Genomic DNA, 21,286 nt, shown 5'->3' on the forward strand with positions numbered 1-21,286 from the left:
TGTTAAAAGTTTTACCAATCAAACAGAACATAAAATCATAAGAACTATCACTGTATTAAACAACTTATAATCAACAACAAATGGAAAACGATATCAAAGGTAAGGAAAATCATTATTTGTTTTTTTTCTTAAGATTCTTAGTTCCTCATAGCAAAATGAGTATAAAAGATGGCCATCAGTAACATCTAACTTAAATCTTTAATTCTCAACAACATTACATATTTCTTTTATTTTGATAGTAACATATATTTGTAAAACTATAATAAATAAAAAATCTCATAAGAAAATATACATTTTTAATTAATATACAAAAATATTTACTGAGTAAAACGACAGTTAGTTTTGTATTGTCACAGTAGTTTTTCTTTCATTCTATAGGCAAACACCATGACACAAAGCTGTATTCACTTCACTTTACATAATGGAACTTGACATTTATCAATCTCATATAGACATATGTACACTAATTTTCAAAAAATATATATATTCTTTTACATTGTGTGTGTGTGTGTGTGTGTGTGTGCGTGTGTGTGAATATATATTTTTGAAAACTTGCTAACATTTTCTTAAAATTTTAGTACTTACAACTTACATCAACACATTTTGATTATGTTACTTAAAGCCATGCTGATAAGGAAATAATTTTTTTTTATAGTTTTTATGGATACCTTATTTAAAGAAATGCTTTAACAATTGTAAATTTTATTACCATATTCATTTCTTTTGTAGTAAAATTTAATTTTCTATTCCAAACACTTTCATAAAAATCATACTATTTTCAAACTATTTTTTCTAATTAAAACGCTTCAGAAAATTAGAAGTGTTATAATACAAGTGATTCTTGTTAATTTACAATATTTTCAATTTATTAAATAAAAACTTGAAATTATGGAATTATTTTAATGCATTTTGTAATAAAAATTAAATTACATTGCTAAAACATGTAAAAAAAATAAAATTTTTATATGTCAACATTAAATTAATTGAATGTTGACATTTGTAATTGTCTGTATTTTTGAGATGAAGTGTTTTCATTTATTGAGATTGTTGGACTGACTTCCTCATTTTGGTTGTTATAATCACAACGTTTCGGCTGTTTTGCCCTCCGGCCTTCATCAGGTGTTTTGTATCGAACTGGGGAACCGTTTGTTAGGAGTCTCAAACCCAACCCTTTATTATTATTACGGGGGTACCGTGTTCAGACTCCAGCTAGGCTCTGATTCTCTGTTTTGAATGTTACTTTTCACTGCCTTCATTCAGGATTGAACTCAGCACCTTTGGGTAACTGTAAACTTTGATACAATGTCTAGGATCACTCGGCCATATGTCACTAGGACAATTCTTAGTTGGTTTTTGTTAATGTTAAACCTATGTTGTTATTCAAGGTTTTCTCTCTCTATTAGAGATGAGGAAGTCAGTCCGACAATCTCAATAAATGAAAACACCTCATCTCAAAAATACAGACAATTACTATCCAATCAGTATGGACCCGACATTAGGATTGAATGGCAATGCCTGAAAAAGCGTCATGTGAAACTAGCAAGACTCGCTAACCATCTAACCTTCCTGTACAGATGCAGAAACTTAAAACTTATACCAGCAGGGTTGACATTACAAACAACAGTGGATTTCAGGAAGGCACGTAGAGTCGTGGAAAGGGCAGGGCATGTCCTTGTTCGAGAAAGGATCCAACACACCCGCTGGAATAAACAAAAACTAAGGAACAAAATCTCTGACACCTTAACATCGTTCCTTGTCAAGGTGACTCAAGAGGAAGACAGGGTGAGAATCCAATCAGATCTGCATAAATCATACAGACAAGAATATGAGAAGGTCAAAGAACGCCAAATCAAAAAGCTCACAAAGCTCAAAGACCAGAGGAATGTAATATCAAAACACCGCTCACCTGTGAAAGTGGTCATCAACCTCAGCATCCGCCAACTGAGTCACTCAGAGAAAGCAGTACTAAATAAAGGTCTCAACTTCGCAACAACAACCAAACGTGCTCCATTCTTAGATATCATAACACACATGGAAGATATAGCCTTGAGAATCCCATCAACCCAAGGTGATGAAATAAGATGGAAAGTGAGACAAGTACTCGAGAAAGCCAAGTCTCCTAAATCAAACATCTCTCAAGAAGATAGGCTAGCTATAAGAACCCTACAGAGTGACAGCAATATAATAATTCTGCCAGCAGACAAAGGCAATGCTACTGTGGTGATGGACAAGTCGGAGTACTCTGAAAAAATGGTAGACCTAATCGCAGATGGTAGTTACAGTAAAATAAAGAAGGACCCAACTTTGAAAACCGAAAGAAAGCTCTTACAAATTCTTACCAAAAACAAGGAACACATCGCTCCAATGAGATATAGACAGCTGGTCCAGCATTACAGTAAGCTACCACATATATACGGTTTCCCCAAGATACACAAAGACAGTATTCCACTCAGACCCATAGTGAGCTGCCAAAGCTCAGCATGCCACCCACTGAGCAGGTACCTTGTGGATATAATAAACTCATTAGCAGGCAAGTCAGCAACACATGTAAAGAATTCTGTCCACTTCACGGAACTGATCAAGGGAGCACCCATCAGTACAAACCAAATGGTAAGCCTAGATGTGGTTAGCCTGTTCACTAAAGTCCCAACTAGTGAGGCACTAGCAGTAATTCAAGACAAACTAGCTGCGGACCTCTCCATAGAAGAGCGCACATGTGTACCATTGCCAAACTTAATGGAAATGCTGACATTCTGCATAGAAACAACCTACTTCAGAATGGGTACTGACCTATATCGACAAGAGGAGGGGCTAGCTATGGGCTCGCCATTATCACCAGTGATGGCGAACATATACATGGAATACTTCGAAGACATGGTCTTAGGTTCAGCTCCCTTAAAGCCAACAATGTGGCTAAGATACGTTGATGACACCTTCATACTCTGGCTCCATCAGGAAAACATCCAGGCTCTCCTAGACCATGTAAACTCAATAAGACCATCGATACAGTTCACAATGGAGAAAGAAAAAGATAACCAACTGGCCTTCCTTGATATACTTATATCACGCACAGAGCATGGGTTTAAGCATCCGTATATCGCAGGCCTACCTTCACCGAACAATACCTTAACTTCAACTCCCATCACCCATACAGTATCAAACCTGGAATCGCATGCTGCTTACAACATCAAGCAGAGACAATAAGTAGCGACACCATTACATACCACCAAGAAATGGTCAGGTTGAAGAATACCCTCCGTCGTAACAACTACCCCGATAGCATACTATCCACCAGACGTGTTAATAGTATAAGAGAGGAGAATGAAACCCAAAAACCACCAACGGTCTGCCTACCATACATACGAGGCATCTCCGAAAAGATTCAGAGAATATGTGCCCCCTACAACATCAGGAAGGTATTCAAGAGCGAGTCAACACTCAGATGACACCTGGTACGAGTGAAGCCCCGCATGGAGGAGAACATGATCGAGAACTGCATATACTCCATCTCATGCAGTTGCAGAAAGGTTTACAAGGGTGAAACATGCCGCCCCCTCAAAGTAAGGGTGGAAGAACACCGAAAAGCAGTAACTAAAGGGGAGACGGAAAAATCAGGTATAGCCAACCATGTCTGGATGGAGAGGGGGGACCATCGCTCCCTATGGGATGAAGTAAAAATAATAAACAGAGAGACCCACTGGAAAGTGAGAAAACTTAAAGAAACAGCTAACATGCTCGGACATAACAACTTACTGAGCAAACCAAGCGTAGAGCTAAATGCAATTTGGTCACCTCTAATAGAGAGAGAAAACCTTGAATAACAACATAGGTTTAACATTAACAAAAACCAACTAAGAATTGTCCTAGTGACATATGGCCGAGTGGTCCTAGACGTTGTATCAAAGTTTACAGTTACCCAAAGTTACCTGAGTTCAATCCTGAATGAAGGCAGTGAAAAGTAACATTCAAAACAGAGAATCAGAGCCTAGCTGGAGTCCAAACACGGTACCCCCGTAATAGTAATAAAGGGTTGGGTTTGAGACTCATAACAAACGGTTCCCCAGTTCGATACAAAACATCTGATGAAGGCCGGAGGGCAAAACAGCCGAAACGTTGTGACTATAACAACCAAGATGAGGAAGTCAGTCCGACAATCTCAATAAATGTTGACATTTGTATTAAAAAAAAAAACAATTAGTATAAGTATAGTTGTAACAATAATTTTCAATAAAAATTGCCTTTGTTATTCATTGTTTCAATGAACAATAAATAGGATTGGTTTAAAATTGATTTAAAACTCCAGTGAATAAAAATACCTATTTTCCATTTATTGGTAAGAAATAAAACATAATATGAAATTCATTCAATGGTATTCATTCATTGATCAAATCTCAATTGATCATGTATTATTACTATTATTACAATAGAAAAATGTGAGCATAAAAAGTAATATGGTTAAGCTTAAACATGGAAAAGTAAAGGATTAGTTGTTTAAACTGAAAAAGAAAAGGACAAGATATTCTAGGAAAAAAATATAAATTTATAACTTAAAATATTCCAGCATTAAGAACTGATTATATAATGTTATAAATTGAATTTAAAAAAAAATTCTTAATGCTGCAATATTTTAAGTTATAAATTTATTATATTTTTTACTATAATATCTTGTCCTTTTCTTTTCCAGTTTTAACAACTAGTCCTTTACTTTTCCATGTTTAAGCATAATCATATTACTCATGCTCACATTTTTCTATTAAAATCCATGATTTTTCCAGGCTTCCAATAAATTCACTTGTTCTTTGTTTAATTTCAGTCTTATGTTTTGCTCCCATAAACATACACATATGTAATAACAATGTATGGCACTCGTCGGCTTTCAATAAAATCCCCCCCTATTATTTCCCTTTTATGCTTTCATTCTCTGTTTCACTTATGACTTCTCTTTTCGAATTTGTAGCAACGGTTGTCGCTGAAGCGACGTGGTTGCTATGGAAACCAGTCATAAAAAGCGTCGCTCACCTCCTTACATATTTTTATGATTTTGAACACCAAAAAATTCATCATAACTTGTTTTACTGAATGAAAATTGAAAAAAAAATTTCACAATAAAGCTGAGAAGATGATCTATAAACTGCAATAATTGTTTGAAATTTGGCTGAAAAATGAGTGAGCTGTGAAGTTTAAAGCAGTTCTAAATGACTAAAAATGCCACTTAACCATATATTCTAACACGGTAGTGTTTGAATGATAAAAATGATTTTTATCACCCATAAAATGTCAAGGGAAGTAATTTCATGGAAATAATTGAAAGCAAGCCATTTTCATGATTTCGGACTATTGTTATTGATTGTTGTTATAGTGAAGATAATATATACATCTATTAAAAGTTCCCTTTAAAAAATGAATGCAAACTTCTTCAATAGATTCAGTTCAACCAGCTGGTATTGCGCTGCAGTAAACTTAGTTTAGTAAATTTTTAATAATTACAAAGATTAAAAGAAAACATTTTCTACAAGATAATATTCTAGTAATTTTTATAGATACTGATTTTAAATTTTGGAAAAGTTTTAAAAATAGATTCAAGATATCTGTAACAAATAAAACTAAGCTGTAAGATAAAATAATTTTTTATCATCATCATTAGGAGTTTTCACACAGATCATCATCGAAAATTTCTCTTTGTAAACAACCTATGGTGTTCCCTGGAGTCTACATGACAATAAGTCTCCCCAGATTTCCAGTACTCTCCACCTCTTTCGAGAATCTTTACAAACGCATTTGCATTATCGCAACAGTTATTTATCTTTGATTTCTAATTGGCAGAGACCATTGGTTTTTACTGGAATTTGGGTGGCACCCCAAGGTCCCAGTCGCCTTTCACACTCATCCAGTATAGTTAGTTAGTGCTTTCTCTCCTCAATTTTTTCATCCTCCTTGGCACTCCAGAACTATTGGGTGTGATGCTAGTGTATGCCAACACTTTTTTTTGATAGGCAGGAGGTTTAACTTACAATTATACAGCTTCAGTTTTCTTGATTTCATGTGATGTTTTTTTTTTTTAGTATCACTTTTGCAGCAGTTTCTACCTGTCCAGCTAGTGTCTATTGCTCATGTGTATTAGTCTCTGCATTCAAAGCCTTTCCTTTATTATTATTATTATTAGAGTATAAAATAATTTCTTTAAGTATATTTTTCTATATTTTATTTAAAAAATATAAAATATTTTAATTTTGTTAGATACAAATACAAAGTAAGTCATAAGAAAAGAACCCTTGAAGTTTATGAGTGTGGGCTTAAAAGGCTAACCCTATGTAAGAAAGTAAAATACAAAATGAATTTTTCCAACTTAATGCAAAAGACATATATCTGTATTCACCTTTTTGTATTGCCATCAGTTTGAATAATACCACTCAAAATATATCAGTTTTAAGAGAGGGTAATATTTCTTAAAAAGAATATATTAGCTTTGTGTGTGTGTCTGGTGATATTTCTAATTTTAATGTGGACACACACAGACAACTGTCCTTTATATAATAGATATTGTTTAGAACAATAATTATATTTTGAAGCAAAATAAATGTTTCATGCTTTTACATATAAGAAAGAATCTATTAGAATAGAAAGATTTTTAGCATCTTGGGACCTCTGCCTGCAGTGAAAGAATACATTGAGAAATCTTTTTTAATTTTCTAATTTGAAAACAAATATCCTATCAGTTATGTTTATATATTTATTTTACAAGAATATTGCATTAGAACTTTTGAACAATGTTTATCATTCTGTTAATCCTGGTTTGTTAAAAAAAAGATTAATAGGGTCACAAAGAGTAAGTAGATTGTTATACATTTTATCTTCTATTTGTAAATATAAAAATTAAATTCTAATTTCCAAAACATAAAATAATAATAAAAACAAATAAAGAATGTAAGTATATAAACTTTTGTTCTATTATGCTTTTGATTATTGATAACTGAAATTATTGGTACTCATGCATCTTTTGCCATGGATTTCAATGATCACCAGCTGATGAGAACCACTAGAAAAAGCTGAGCAAAATAAGTCGCCAGAAAACATAATTAACAAGATTTATTAAAAAGAAAAACAAAAATTAACCAAAACCTACCTTCATTTTAATAATTAAATCTTTCAGCAAAAATATGCAAATGTTTTTGTGAAAGTTTATACTGTTAATTTTCATTTTTTTCCAAGAAAAGTTTTAATATTGTTTTTTCTTTTTGTAGGTTATTTTTTAATAATTCTTTTAATGTTTTTCTTGTAGTTTTAATTTTTACATATTTGACTTTTTTTCAAGAAAAGTTGCAATAATTTCTTTTTTGTTGTTGCAAAACTGTATTTTATATTTTGTTTTCTGAATACAGCTGACAGATTTTTTTTTTCATACTTTTTGTTGTCTTCATGGGGAAGGAACCTAATAAAGAATAGGATATTACTCCAAGGTTATAAGATTCCTCTCTTGGCAATAATAATGTTTCTTCAGACGTCTGAATCAATTTCTCCAATTTATTCAGAGAGTCGTCTGCTGCCATTTCAAAATTTCAATTTTTATTGGCTTACCAAACACTCGGCCAAATGATTTCAAAAATAAAAAAGTAAAAGTATCTTTCTCCCTTTCATCACTCCCAAAACTTATTTAAATACTTAAACAAACAAAAAAAAAGGAATAAATGAAACGAAATAAATTGACTAGCTTCTTTTTTTTTTTCACCAGTGGTTCTCGTCAGCTGTCGGTCGAGCCCGTGCAAACATCACAGAAACCCAAGTAAAAATATGCATGAGTACCACATTATATATAGGCAGAAGTTTGCAAAGGAATATTGTTGTATCTAAATGCTATATTTTAAAGACAAGTATTAGTTCTTTTCAAATAAGTACATAAATTTGCAAGTAATACATATATCTATAAAAGTGAGAATGTGTGTGTGAGGACAACTCTCAACCTATATACTCAATGAATTTTTGATCTACAGACTTGATATTTGGTATATAGGGCATTTAGACATGTGGAAAAATTTTTAATCGGTTTTTCATCTGGAAAAAAAGTTGCTAAGGGGTCAAAATTGAAAAAATTGGAACTGGGGGGGGGGTCATCAAATTTTTATTTGTTAGTCAACTATTTCACGACTGCAAATGCACAAATCATTCACATAACAGCTTCCTTATGTACGTTTTGAAAACACTTTTTAAAGATCATGGAAAACTGGCCTAATGATTATCGTACTTGACTCACTGTCTCTAGGTTTTGGTTTCGATCTCAGCTCAGTATTTTTTTTTTATATATACTTATTGAACTGTTTAGAAAAGACATAAAACTTACATGCACATGTCTCACTTTCTTTTCATTTTTTTTTTTTGTTTTACTTCATTTATTTTTTAAGGAATTTAACTTTATGTTTAATACTGAGCAATGCTGGGCACATCTGCTACTAAAAAATATTTATCGGTTCTTTTCAGGTTTAGTCATGATCGGATTTATAATTATATTCCACTGCATATTACCTATTTGTGAGAGTGCAGATTTCACTTACACTGTGGAAGAAGGAAAAAGTCCAGAAACTTACATTGGAGACATTTCTGCAGATTCAAAGATAATGGAGAACATGTCCTACCAAGACAAGAAACTCATCACATTCAGTCAACTACAAGGAAAAGTTGATAGTTCTCAATATTTCAGAGTGTCCAAGAAAACAGGCAAAATTTATGCAACAATTACATTGGATGCAGAATCAATGTGTAAACATAATGAACAATGTTTTCAACTCATTGATGTAGCTGTCCGTAAAAGAGGTTCTTCAATGAGGATATTAGAAATTAAAATAATTATAAAAGATATCAATGACCACAAACCTGAGTTTCCAGAAAAACAAATAAATATTGAATTTGATGAAGGAGATGGAAAAGGAATGACTAAAACAATTCCTAATGCTTTTGATAAAGATGTTAGTCTTTTAAATTCAAAAATTGCATATGAACTTAAAAAAATGAAAAATGAACCATTTTCATTATTTGTAGCTCCAGGAGTTGAAGGAACATCACAACTAGGAATAAAATTAGAAAAAACTTTAGACAGAGAAGCAAAAGATTCTTATGTTGTACAAGTTGTGGCTAAAGATGCTGGAACTCCTTCTAAACAAAGTATACTAAATGTTCATATTGAGGTTAAAGACATTAATGACAATTTTCCAATATTTGCTGAGAAAATATACAATATTTCCATAAAGAATGAAGAAAGTAAAGTCACACCAATTATAATTTTATCAGCAACTGATTTGGATGCAGGGAAAAATGGAAGAGTTTCATATCATTGGAGTCAGAAAACATCTGGGTTAGCAAAAGACGTTTTTCAATTAATGGAAATAACAGGGCAGATTTTTTTGCAGAAAAAATTAAATTCAGAAGAAGAAAAAATGCATAAATTGTATATAAAAGCAAAAGATGAAGGTATTCCTCCATTAAGTTCAATTGCAATAGTTTATGTAAATGTACTCAGTCATGAAAACAATCCACCAATTATCGATATAAATCTTCCATCTTCGTTAAATGAAAATACAGTTCAACTTATAGAAAATGCTAAAATTAATATTTTTATTGCTTATGTCAAAGTAACAGACAATGATGAAGGACAAAATGGAGATGTCACTTGTCATCTTCATCATGATAAATTTCAGCTTCAGAATTTAGGTACAAAGAAATATGAAGTGACACTGAAAAATCCTCTTGACAGAGAGAAAGAAGAGCACCATGATGTTGTGATCAGTTGTCAAGATAAAGGCTCTCCTCCTCTTCATAGTAACAGCAAATTCTCCATTCAAGTGATGGACATCAATGATGTAAGGCCACAATTTACAAAAGACACATTTAAATTCTTCATTGATGAGAATCAAAACTCGAGAATTACTCTTGGCTACATCAATGCCACTGATCCAGACTTGGGAGATGGAGGAAAACTCACATATTCTCTCATCACCAATAACAACAAACACTTCTTACCTTTCAAAATAACCACAAATGGATTACTATCAGCAATTATGTCTCTTGATCATGAGTTTCAACATACTTATCACTTCAAGGTGTTTGTGAAAGACAATGGAACACCATCTCTCAATAACACAGTCAATGTGATTGTTGAGGTCACTGATAAAAATGATAATGCTCCATATTTTACATTTCCCAGTGTTAAACCTTACAATCTACATGTCACATATTACCCTGATGCCAGAAACAAGAACATCACACAGATAAAGGCAGCCGACAGTGATAGTCAAGAGAATGCATTTCTAAAATATCAAATAATCAGAGGCAATGACAAACAGATGTTCACCATCAACCAGTACACTGGTTTCTTAGCTTTCAATAGACAACTCAGCCAACAAAATGCTGGTTCCTATCAGCTTGACATTCTTGTCAAGGATAGTGGTAGGCCAGTTCTATCAGCAACAACTACTCTCTTTTTAACACTCACTATCAGCAACAACACATCAGAAATGTTAAATGTTGTTCAGCTCCACACTGAAGAGAAGGTGCATCTTAATCTCGTCATTATTATTACAGTCATAGCAGTCACAATAGCTGTCTTCATTACAGCTTCATTATCAATCTGCATCATTCGATGTAATGGTCAGTCAAATGTGGCCTATGCCCAAGCACTTGATCCTTCCAATAGATATGTTGGTGAACAGAGACAACTCATTGCTCCTTCTTACCCAGGAAGCACTTGGCCTCATCCTACTCAGCCATTACCAATAAACCAAACACCATCTACAAATACTCCAATGACAACAGCAAGGAGGCAACTTAATTCTGCATTTCCAGAAAAAATACAACCACTGAATAAACTGCAATCGCAAGTAAGTACATAAGCGTCTTCTTTTTCATTAGATTGCTTTTCTTCCTAAATATTTGATAGAACTTTTTTTAAATGTGTAACTTTCATTAATCCACCCAATTTGTTTCCTTACATTTGATGTAAATAGATTTTTTTTATATATATACTCATTATTTAATGATGTATCTTTTGTTATATTTTTCTAAATAAACATTAAAAATGTTGAAATTATCTTCAGGGTATCCTTATAAAGTATAGAGATTTTGTGTTTCTCATTATGATTGTATGCAAACAAATAAAGTTTTCTTTTTATGACTATATTATCAGACTTACACCCAAAATGTGTCAATTCCACCTGATTATTTTACCTGGAGATCTGCTACCCCCTCCCAATCAGAAGCAGACCTGAGCTGGAGGGAAGAAAATCCAGGAAATACTGATGGAACAGCAGGTAAAAAGAAAAAAATTATCTTGCATGAAATATAGAACAAAGGCAAATTTATCAAAAGCAGCTAGAATAAAGTTTTGAAAAAAATAAGTGTGGCAAAGCTTATCATAAATTTTATCTGTACAAAGAAAGAATATTTATATAAAATTATTAAAAATATTATTCACAATTATGCATACAGATACTTCAAATGACCATAAAGATTAACGATCTCATTATTATTCTTCTAAAGAGATGACAGTTTTTATTTATTTTATGCAAAATTTAGTGACTTGGTACACAGTGGTGAGCATTCAATTGATCTCAATGAGTTTTACAATTTCTTTTTAGCTACCGAATGGGTGGTACAGTAGTTAGGATTCATGTAACAATAACTCTAAATTATCATGAGGGAGGAGAATTAAAGCAATAACTAATGACAAACTACATAAAAAATTATAATAAATAAAAGCGTATAAGTGTAAATTAAATGTATCTTTTGGTTTTGGAATGATAAATAATGATATACAGGCATTGAATGCAAAAATTCATTTTCATTGAGGTAAATATTTGTTAAAATTAAAAATATTATTTATAGAATATTTACCTACAAAGTATACACCTTTATTATAAAAAAGAAACTGTGTGCGTTTGTTTCCTATGGGCGCGAAAACAATTGGCTCAATTTTTATGAAATTTCACACAAAGGTACTTTATGTACCTAGCAGTGTTCTTAGGTAGATTTTGTATCAGAATGTCTTTGATAATGATCTGATGAAAGGAGAAACAGATGAATAAAGTTAACACCTTACACAGCCTAACATCACAAGTGCATTTGAGAAGTTTGATTACTACACAAGCCGAAAAGTCAGACATATAAAATCAACAGTAGGTCCTTTTATATGACAGAGGTGCATTCGAAATGAATATTTCTATTTCAAACACAATTGAAGCATGATACTTGACTTTTGCATTTTAAATATTAATTCAAGACCTTATATATAAAAATAATTTTATAAAATCAACAGTAGGTTTTCTATGGTGCAATGTAGACTACAATGTATTGTGGACGAAGTCACTGCAGGGAGGCTTGTGAAGCTTCCTTCTGGTGCACCACGATTGGTCCCCAACTAGAGCAGGCTATCAATCGATTTGATTGAAAAATGAACAGTTTTATCGATTTGAATGACAATAAATATATGGAAGTGTGAAACATTTGTTGATCATCATTTAATCCTGGACAATGTCAAGTCTCTCTGCTAATTTTCTTACAATCGTAAGAATATATACTAGCAAGATTCATTTCTCGGCCTTGCCCAAGGAGATATAAAAGGATGCTAACTAATTGAATTGCTAAGATTTTTTTATTTTTGCACATACATGTGCACCCCCTCCCCCCCGGGAAATTTAACTGGACCCTTGTTTTGTGTTTGTATGTACATGTGAACTGGAAACATTTAATATAATTTGTGTATGTCATTTAAGAGCAGTAGCAAAGAAAATGCATTCCCCACGTTAGTTTCGTAAATTAGCGAAATTGTAATTCTTTTGTTTTATGTAATAAGTTAAGAATGCAAAAGAAAATGTAAAAAAAAAAAAAAAAAACAGGTTAAAGTAAAAATCGAACAATACTTTCTATTAAAAACAGTTAAAAATGAAATGGGCTGATGATATGTCAGCATCAAACTTACCATATAACAATTAGAATTTTCTGTCCCACCATAATCACAAAAGAACGATTAAATGTTTATGAAGAATTATTGGAAAAGTTAAAACCATTACTCCTGGGATATGCATCAGGAACAATTTTTGTGTTCACATGAACATTTGAACTGGAAGCATTTAATATAAATTGTGTGCATTACTTCAGAGTTCTGGGCAAAAATGTAATTCCTATTTTCATCTAGTATTACTTTTCCTTCTGGATGATGAAAAATTAAACTATCGGCCCCTGAGTTTTCTTTTAAAAGAGCAGCAAGTGGCCTCCTAGTTTCCAAAAAAGAAATAGTAAATCTTATAAATAGTATTTCAAAATACAGAAAATATTCGAATTTCATTGTCTCTAATCTTTCATTAAAAAATCCTCCAAGACTACCCATAAATATGCCCGAAATAAGTATTTTAAATGTTAAAAGTATACATTTTTTTTGTTTTCTCTAACCTTTACTTGTTTGAGAATTCCTCCTAGACAGACATAATTATGAATCATTTGTAAATAAGTTTTTAAAATGCTGAAATTGTGTTTTTCATTATCTCTAATATTTTCTTGTTTAAAAAGTCCTCATTAGCTGGGTAATTATTAATTTGATTGAATTGAGTGACCCTTATAAAAAAATTTTTCAACATGAAAATAATGACAATGTTAAACTATTATTGTGTTTACATTATGGATGCCTTAAAACAATGTTCCTATCGTGTAGCCATTTATAAAATGCATATGTACATGTGTTGTTAATAAAAATCATTAAAATCTACTAATGGTCAGAATTTCATGAATTTCAATTCTTATTCACAATTGGATGAATTTACTTATAAAATGGAGTTTTTTGTGAAAAATGTAAGTTTCATAAATTACAATTTCATAAATTACATAAGTTTCATAAATTACAAATTCATAAATTACAAATTGCAAACTAAGTATACCATAACTGAAATATTAATATTTTAGAAAGTTTAAGTAAGTAACCAGTTCTTTTGTCGCTTACTGTTAATTTGCAAAAAATAATGTAAGGTATACAAGTTTCTTAATTGTTGGTGAAAGAAATAAAAAAGTTTCTCAATAATATATATGGCAATCAGTTTAATGGCCAAGAATAAAATCTCAAAAATAAATAATTTTTAATAGAAAAATGAGTTAAAATCCATCGATGTTTGTTTAAACTAACATCAGCTGTTTGTTCTTTAGAATGAATACCCTGAAAAAGTAACTTTTGATTAATTTTGGTTATGGTTTTAAAATTGCCAATAGTCACATTTATATTATATTAAAATATTTTTTTTAAATTGGAACTATTACTCAAAATTCTATGTTTAAAAGTTCACATTGCAAAATACTGAAATTTAAATCAATTTAAACCTTATAAATATTAATCATTTTTCAACTAATTAATGATAAAATTTTTTTTTAAACATAATAGTATTTATTTTATATCCATTTTTTATTTACAACTTCAAGATAATTGAAATAAGAAATTTTAGTTTATATATAAAAAATATATTTCAATTATTAAAACTGTTCAGCTTTATAAAATGTTGCAATTTTGCTCAACTTAAATATATTTTGGTTAGTTTTTGTAACATGAAACATGTGAGGGAGGGGGGCAAACACCTCTCTCTCTCTCTCTCTCTCTCTCTCTCTTTCTCTCTCTCTCTCTCTCGGGCAGTCTGTTGATTTCGATGATGACGCGGAGGTCGGTTAGTGTCTGTGTTGAAGGTGTGATGTGAGTCCAATTGGAGCTCTGAAACCATGACCGCAGATGTGACATCTGATGGCAGGAAATTCGGGTAGTGGCACCCATAGTCGCGCTCTTTTTGCTTCCCAAGCAGCAATACTTTGATCTCTAATGCCATCGGCTGCGCCTGATACCACACTTCTCCAAACTATCCGATCTTCAGCTTTTCTTCTCCAGTCGTTTAGTTGGTTTGTGTTTTTCAAATGTCTCTTGAACACGTCTTTATAGCGCAGTTTCGATGTGCCTAGGGGTTGTGTACCTTCTTTGAGCTAACCAAAGAAAACTGCTTTAAGTAGTCTGTTATCTGACATGTGCGTGACATGTCCTATCCATCTCACCTACAATATATAGATACTTCCTCTCATATTTTTAATGAAAACTGCTTTTAAAATGTAAATTGATTTAAAAATGAATAAGTATAAAAAATTTCATGAAAATCTGACCCATGTATGCTTATGCTTTCAAAATGATCACTACAGAGGAACATTGTTCTAAAACATTGATAATACGATTGTAGTCTCATCATTTTTGTATGCTGAAAAATGGGTATTCTTGCATAATTTGACCCGAATTCTTGTGAATTCCCATCAAGCATGGACCAGGCGAGACCAGTGTCAGCCGAGCACGTCGTAACAGACACAGACCTACTAAAAAAACAAAACAAACAGGAAAAAATACAAATAACCAAAAATAATAAAAAACCTACCTTGAAAAATGACAATGTTTTATTTCATTTTAGTATTTAATTTTTTTTTTTTTTTGCAAAATATTTATCAACAGAAAGTTTTTTTGTTTTTTTTCTCTAAGAAAAGATTTTTTTAACCGTATAATTGTTAGGTGTTAGTACAAGTTTTTTTGTTTGTTTTCTTTTCTTTTTTGTAACCGTATGATTTTTTTCTTGTTTTTTCTTTTTTATTTTCAAGACTTGTTGCTCAGTCAATTTTTTTTTTTTTTTTTGTGGCACTGTGCATTTGTACATATCCAGGAGAAACCATCCTTTACACACGATCTTTTTTAAGTAAACATTTGTGTTTACAATTGTTGCACTTCATTTTTGGAGGACACCAATTTCTTCTCCTGACAATATGAGATTGTCTGCATCGATGTTTTCATTTCTTTTTCTAACATGTATAGATTTATTTTCTTGCCTGTCATTTTTCTGTTTGGCGAGTTTGAAAATATATTTGTGGGTCAGCTTTTCTTTTTTTTTTTTTGTTGGTTTAGTCGCTTTCTTCCAATTAGAATGTCGCCTGTTTCCATTTAGATAGTGCTTTTTCATTGGCTAATCAAACTCCCAAAAATTCAATTAAAAAAAAATAATAATAAATAACTAATCAGAAAATAAAAAGTCATCCCAGCCCCCTTAATATAACCTTAAAAATTACTAAAATCATAACAGAAAAAAAAAAAAAATAAATAAAATAAAAAGTCGAGTTAGCGTTTCAACATTTGAACAACGCTCGTGGCTGACACCAATGATTGCCGGTCTCACCCGATCCATGCTTGATGGGAATTCACGAGAATTCGGGTCAAATTATGCAAGAGTACCAAAAAATGTACTAAAAATTATTACTAGCTTATTTAAAGCTTCTTCATTTAAATAGCACAAAAATTATAAGAATATTAACTTATATCACAGTTACATCATGTTACATATGGGGGGGGGGGTAAATCTGTGGTGCGTGTTGGAGGTACGCATATATTTAGTAGTAGGTGTCAGACAATAATTGAAACTGAGAAAATTCAGTGGAAATGAACAGTTGTGTATCTTTTAAAGAAACTTATAAAACTATGTGTATTATTCACAGTAAGCAGTCTGAAAGTCTGTGTTATATTGCTATGTGTGGTAAGTGGAGGTTTCTATGTTTTTTATCAAAGCAAGTAAGAACAGAAATCACCTTGAATTTTAGTAAAATCATTCTAAAAGTGTTTGAAAATGCAATCATGTAAACCGTTAAACAAATCTGAGGAGCCAATCAAAGTGCTGAAAATTAAAAAAAATGAAATGGAAGGAAGCATTCATTAGTTACATATTGAATGATTATTAGATGACTATCTAATAATCATGATTAAATAAGCAAAATGATAAAACAAAATAATCATGAATGCATATAAGAATTGGAACCTATGAAATACTTGGTAGTGGTGTAAAATAAGTAAGGAGGAAGAGAACAATCAGTGAGGAAATATCTTGCCACCACCTGTAAATATTATTTATTTGGAAGAGAGCTTCTCTTCGGAATTAGTGTAAAATTCTGAAGAGAAGCTCTCTTCCAAAATATGAGAGGAAGTATCTATATATTGTAGGTGAGATGGATAGGACATGTCACGCACATGTCAGATAACAGACTACTGAAAGCAGTTTTCTTTGGTGAGCTCAAAGAAGGTACACGACCCCTAGGCACATCGAAACTGCGCTATAAAGACGTGTTCAAGAGACATTTGAAATTCAGTATTCAGTATATTGAATTAAATAAAAAAAAACCATCAGGTATTGGCAGATAGTGTGACCATTTTGGAATAATGTATGGCCCCAGTGTTTCTTTTTCTATAATCTTTTTGTGGATGGAAATAATCACCTCTGTTTTATATATATATATATATATATATATATATATATATATCTTTTCAAGGGAAATAAGGTAAAAAAAAAAACGATAAAAGTGCTCAATATGTTAATAGAGCGGTATATAATTTTTTAATTTTTTATTGAGCCCATAATAAATTTACATTACTGTTTCCATTGGATTTTCACCCCAGGAGATGAGGTAGAGTACCAATTTCATCGGAATTTATAGGTGGAGTCCACCTATAAATTCCGATGAAATTGGTACTCTACCTCATCTCCTGGGGTGAAAATCCAATGGAAACAGTAATGTAAATTTATTATGGGCTCAATAAAAAATTAAAAAATTATATATATATATATATATATATATATATATATATATATATATTATTTTACAGCTGATTCAGGTCCTTTAAACAAGATATGTATTTTTTGTTTTTTCAGACAGTTCTTCCAGGAAATCATCAGTTCAATCAGGACATGTAAACAAAAGTGATATTTCTGTTCCTTACCCACAATCAAGAAATCTTATAGAAATGAACAATGAACAGACTTCAAACTCAAGACCTTTGCCTCCAGTGCCTCAAAAAAACTAATTATTACAAAAACGTTGATATTAAGCAATCTACACACAAAGATATTACAATCATATAAATATTTATGGGTGACAATTTAAAATTGTTTGAATAAATACACAAGATGACATATACATGCACACACATAAGTATACACAAAAATATGAATGTCACACTTTTCCCAATGTACTCTATGTAAAAGAAAATCTATAAAGGTATGATAAATTTAATATATCTACTATCATATAAAAGAACATTGTCTGTGTGTATGTGTTCGTTCCCTATGGATTAAAAAATGGCTGGGTTGATTTTTATAAAATTTCACACAAAGGTACTTTATATGCCTGGTAGTGTTCTGAGATTTTGTATCAGAATATTTCCGATAAGTATTGATAATTGAAACAATCCAATGAAAGAAGGAACAGGCGATTTTGACCAAAGTTAACACCTTACACAGCCTAACATCACAAGTGCATTTGAAAAGTTTTATTACCACACAAGAAAGGCTCGGCATATAAAATCAACAGTAGGTTCTTTGATATGACAGGTGTGTTCAAAATGAATGTTTCTGTTTAATGCACGTTTTAACCATGATACTTAACTTTTTCATTTTAAACTTAAATTCAAACCATTATCACCACACAACTAGTAAGGCCAGGTATATAAAATCAACAGTAGGTTCTTTTCTATAACAGATGCGTGCTTGAAATGAATGTTTCTGTATAGAACACAATGAAGCATGATACTTGACTTCTGTTATTTTAAATTTTAATTCAAGCCATTATATATAAAAATAAATTTATAAAATCAATAGTAGGTTCTCTACAGTGTAATGTAGATTACAATGTATTGCGAGGGGCAGGTCAGCTTCCTTCCGGTGCATCATGATGGGCCCCCAACTTGAGCAGGAAATCAATTGATTTAATTGAAAAATGGGCGATTTTACTGATTTTGATGACAATAAAAATATGGGAGTGTGAAACATTTATTGATCATCATTCAATCCTGATCAACGTCGGGTCACCCTGCTAGTATATATATAAATAGTTCAAACTGCAACATCCTCTATAAATCAAAACTGTTTGACAAAATACTTTCCTATCTTTGTCTTATTCTTTCTGTGTCTCTTAATTTTCCCTGTGAATCTGTAGTTTTGTTGACTAGTTATGTCTGCTTTCTTTTGTATTGCTAATTTCCATCCAACTACTTTCTAAAATAAAATTAAAATATACAATTTATATATAATTGTTTGTCCACAATTAGACATTCTTCACATCCCCCAACCGGAAATTCTAGACTGAGTTTGTTCTTTTATAGGCTCTTCACTAGGATATATCCTAATTCTGGGCTCCGATGTGCCTGATTGTGGAAAAATAATTAAAATTGAAATCTTAATATTTGTGATAGTTATTTCGAATTAAACCATGAAATTTTCATAAATTAATTAAATCCATTAAGCTAGAAGTAAATTATATTTACTCTATCAAACAATGAACTTATTAGAATGTGCATTTTTTTAAATTTAAATTAGTTTAAGTGTAAAAATGTTTAAATGTTGTCCCTTTAGTTTCGGCAGTTATACCCACCAGCCTATATATATATATATATATATATATATATATATATATATATATATATATATATAGTGTTATAATGGAATAATTCCAGAGGAAATCCGGGTATGAGAGCTCAATGTGGTAAACAGAGCAATAACATAAAAATATAACACGGAAATTACATAATTGTCGATGCAATAATTTATTTCAACCTTATGGTATTTTCAAGCATCTAAACCAGACAATTACATTTTTGAGCATCAAAAATGTAATTGTCTGGTTTAGATGCTTGAACCTTTAGCCACATAATGTAATTGTCTGGTTTAGATGCTTGAACCTTTAGTACATTGTTTACATATGTGTATGTTTATGGGGGAAAAAAATAAGACTGAAATTACACAAAGAACAAGTAAATTTATTGGAAGCCTGGAAAAATCATGGATTACAATAGAAAAATGCGAGCATAAAAAGTAATATGGTTAAGCTTAAACATGGAAAAGTAAAGGACTAGTTAAAACTGAAAAAGAAATGGACAAGATATTCTAGTAAAAAATATAATAAATTTATAACTTAAAATATTGCAGCATTAATTTTTTTTTAAATTCAATTTGACATTATATAATCAATTCTTAATGCTGCAATGTTTTAAGTTATAAATTTATTATATTTTTATTAGAATATCTTGTCCTTTTCTTTTCCAGTTTTAACAACTAGTCCTTTACTTTTACATGTTTAAGCTTAACCATATTACTTTTCATGCTCGCATTTTTCTATTGTAATCCATGATTTTTTCTGGCTTCCAATAAATTCACTTGTACTTTGTTTATTTTCAATCTTATTTTTTTGCCCTCATAAACATAACATACACATATGTAATAACAATGAACAGCACTCGTCTGCTTTCAATAAAATCCCCCCAATTATTTCCCTTTCATTCTTTCATTCTGTCTATTTCATTTGTACATTCTCTTTTCGCAAGAGCATTGAATTGGTAGCAACAGTAGTCGCTGAAGCGACGTGGTTGTTATGGAAACAAGTCATAAAAAACGTCGCTCACCTTATCGTTTTTTTACGATATTGAACACCAACAAATTCATCATCCCTTTTGTTTTACTAAAGGAAAATTGAAAAATTTTTTTCACAATATAACTGACAAATATATTCTATTAAAAATTTTTCTTCAAAGTCTTTGGATTCGGCATTAAATAACCCGAAAAGTGTTGATATGCCGTAAAAAAAAAAAAACAACCAACCAAAAATATAACCGAGAAGATGATCTATAATAATAATTGTTTGAAAACTGCTTTAAAGCTTCAGCCAAATTCAGCCAAATTTCAAACAATTATTACAGTTTATAGATCGCCTTCTCAGCTATGTTGTGAAAAAAAATTTCAATTTTCGTTCAGTAAAACAAAAGTTATGATGAATTTACTGGTGTTCAAAATCATAAAAAAAAATGTAAGGAGGTTAAAAACGTTTTTTATAGCAACCACGTCGCTTCAGCAACTAGTGTTCCTATAATTTACTGCTCTCGCGAAAAGAGAAGTAACACGTGAAACAGACAGAATGAAAGAATGAAAGGGAGATAATTGAGGGGATTTTATTAAAGCGGACGAGTGCCGTACATTGTTTACATATGTGTATGTTTATGGGGGAAAAAAATAAGACTGAAATTACACAAAGAACAAGTAAATTTATTGGAAGCCTGGAAAAATCATGGATTACAATAGAAAAATGCGAGCATAAAAAGTAATATGGTTAAGCTTAAACATGGAAAAGTAAAGGACTAGTTAAAACTGAAAAAGAAATGGACAAGATATTCTAGTAAAAAATATAATAAATTTATAACTTAAAATATTGCAGC

At 31.3% G+C, this 21,286-nt stretch overlaps 1 protein-coding gene across 1 annotated transcript in view; it reads left to right on the forward strand.

The window, feature by feature from the left end:
- LOC145242752 (protocadherin Fat 4-like) overlaps window positions 1–21,286 on the forward strand; it is a 161,068-nt gene that overhangs the window by 109,355 nt on the left and 30,427 nt on the right. The gene's annotated exons all lie outside the window — the stretch shown is intronic.

Source organism: Euprymna scolopes, chromosome 21 (assembly GCF_053919585.1).
Source record: "Euprymna scolopes isolate OS-2025 chromosome 21, ASM5391958v1, whole genome shotgun sequence".
Lineage (NCBI taxonomy): Eukaryota > Metazoa > Mollusca > Cephalopoda > Sepiida > Sepiolidae > Euprymna > Euprymna scolopes.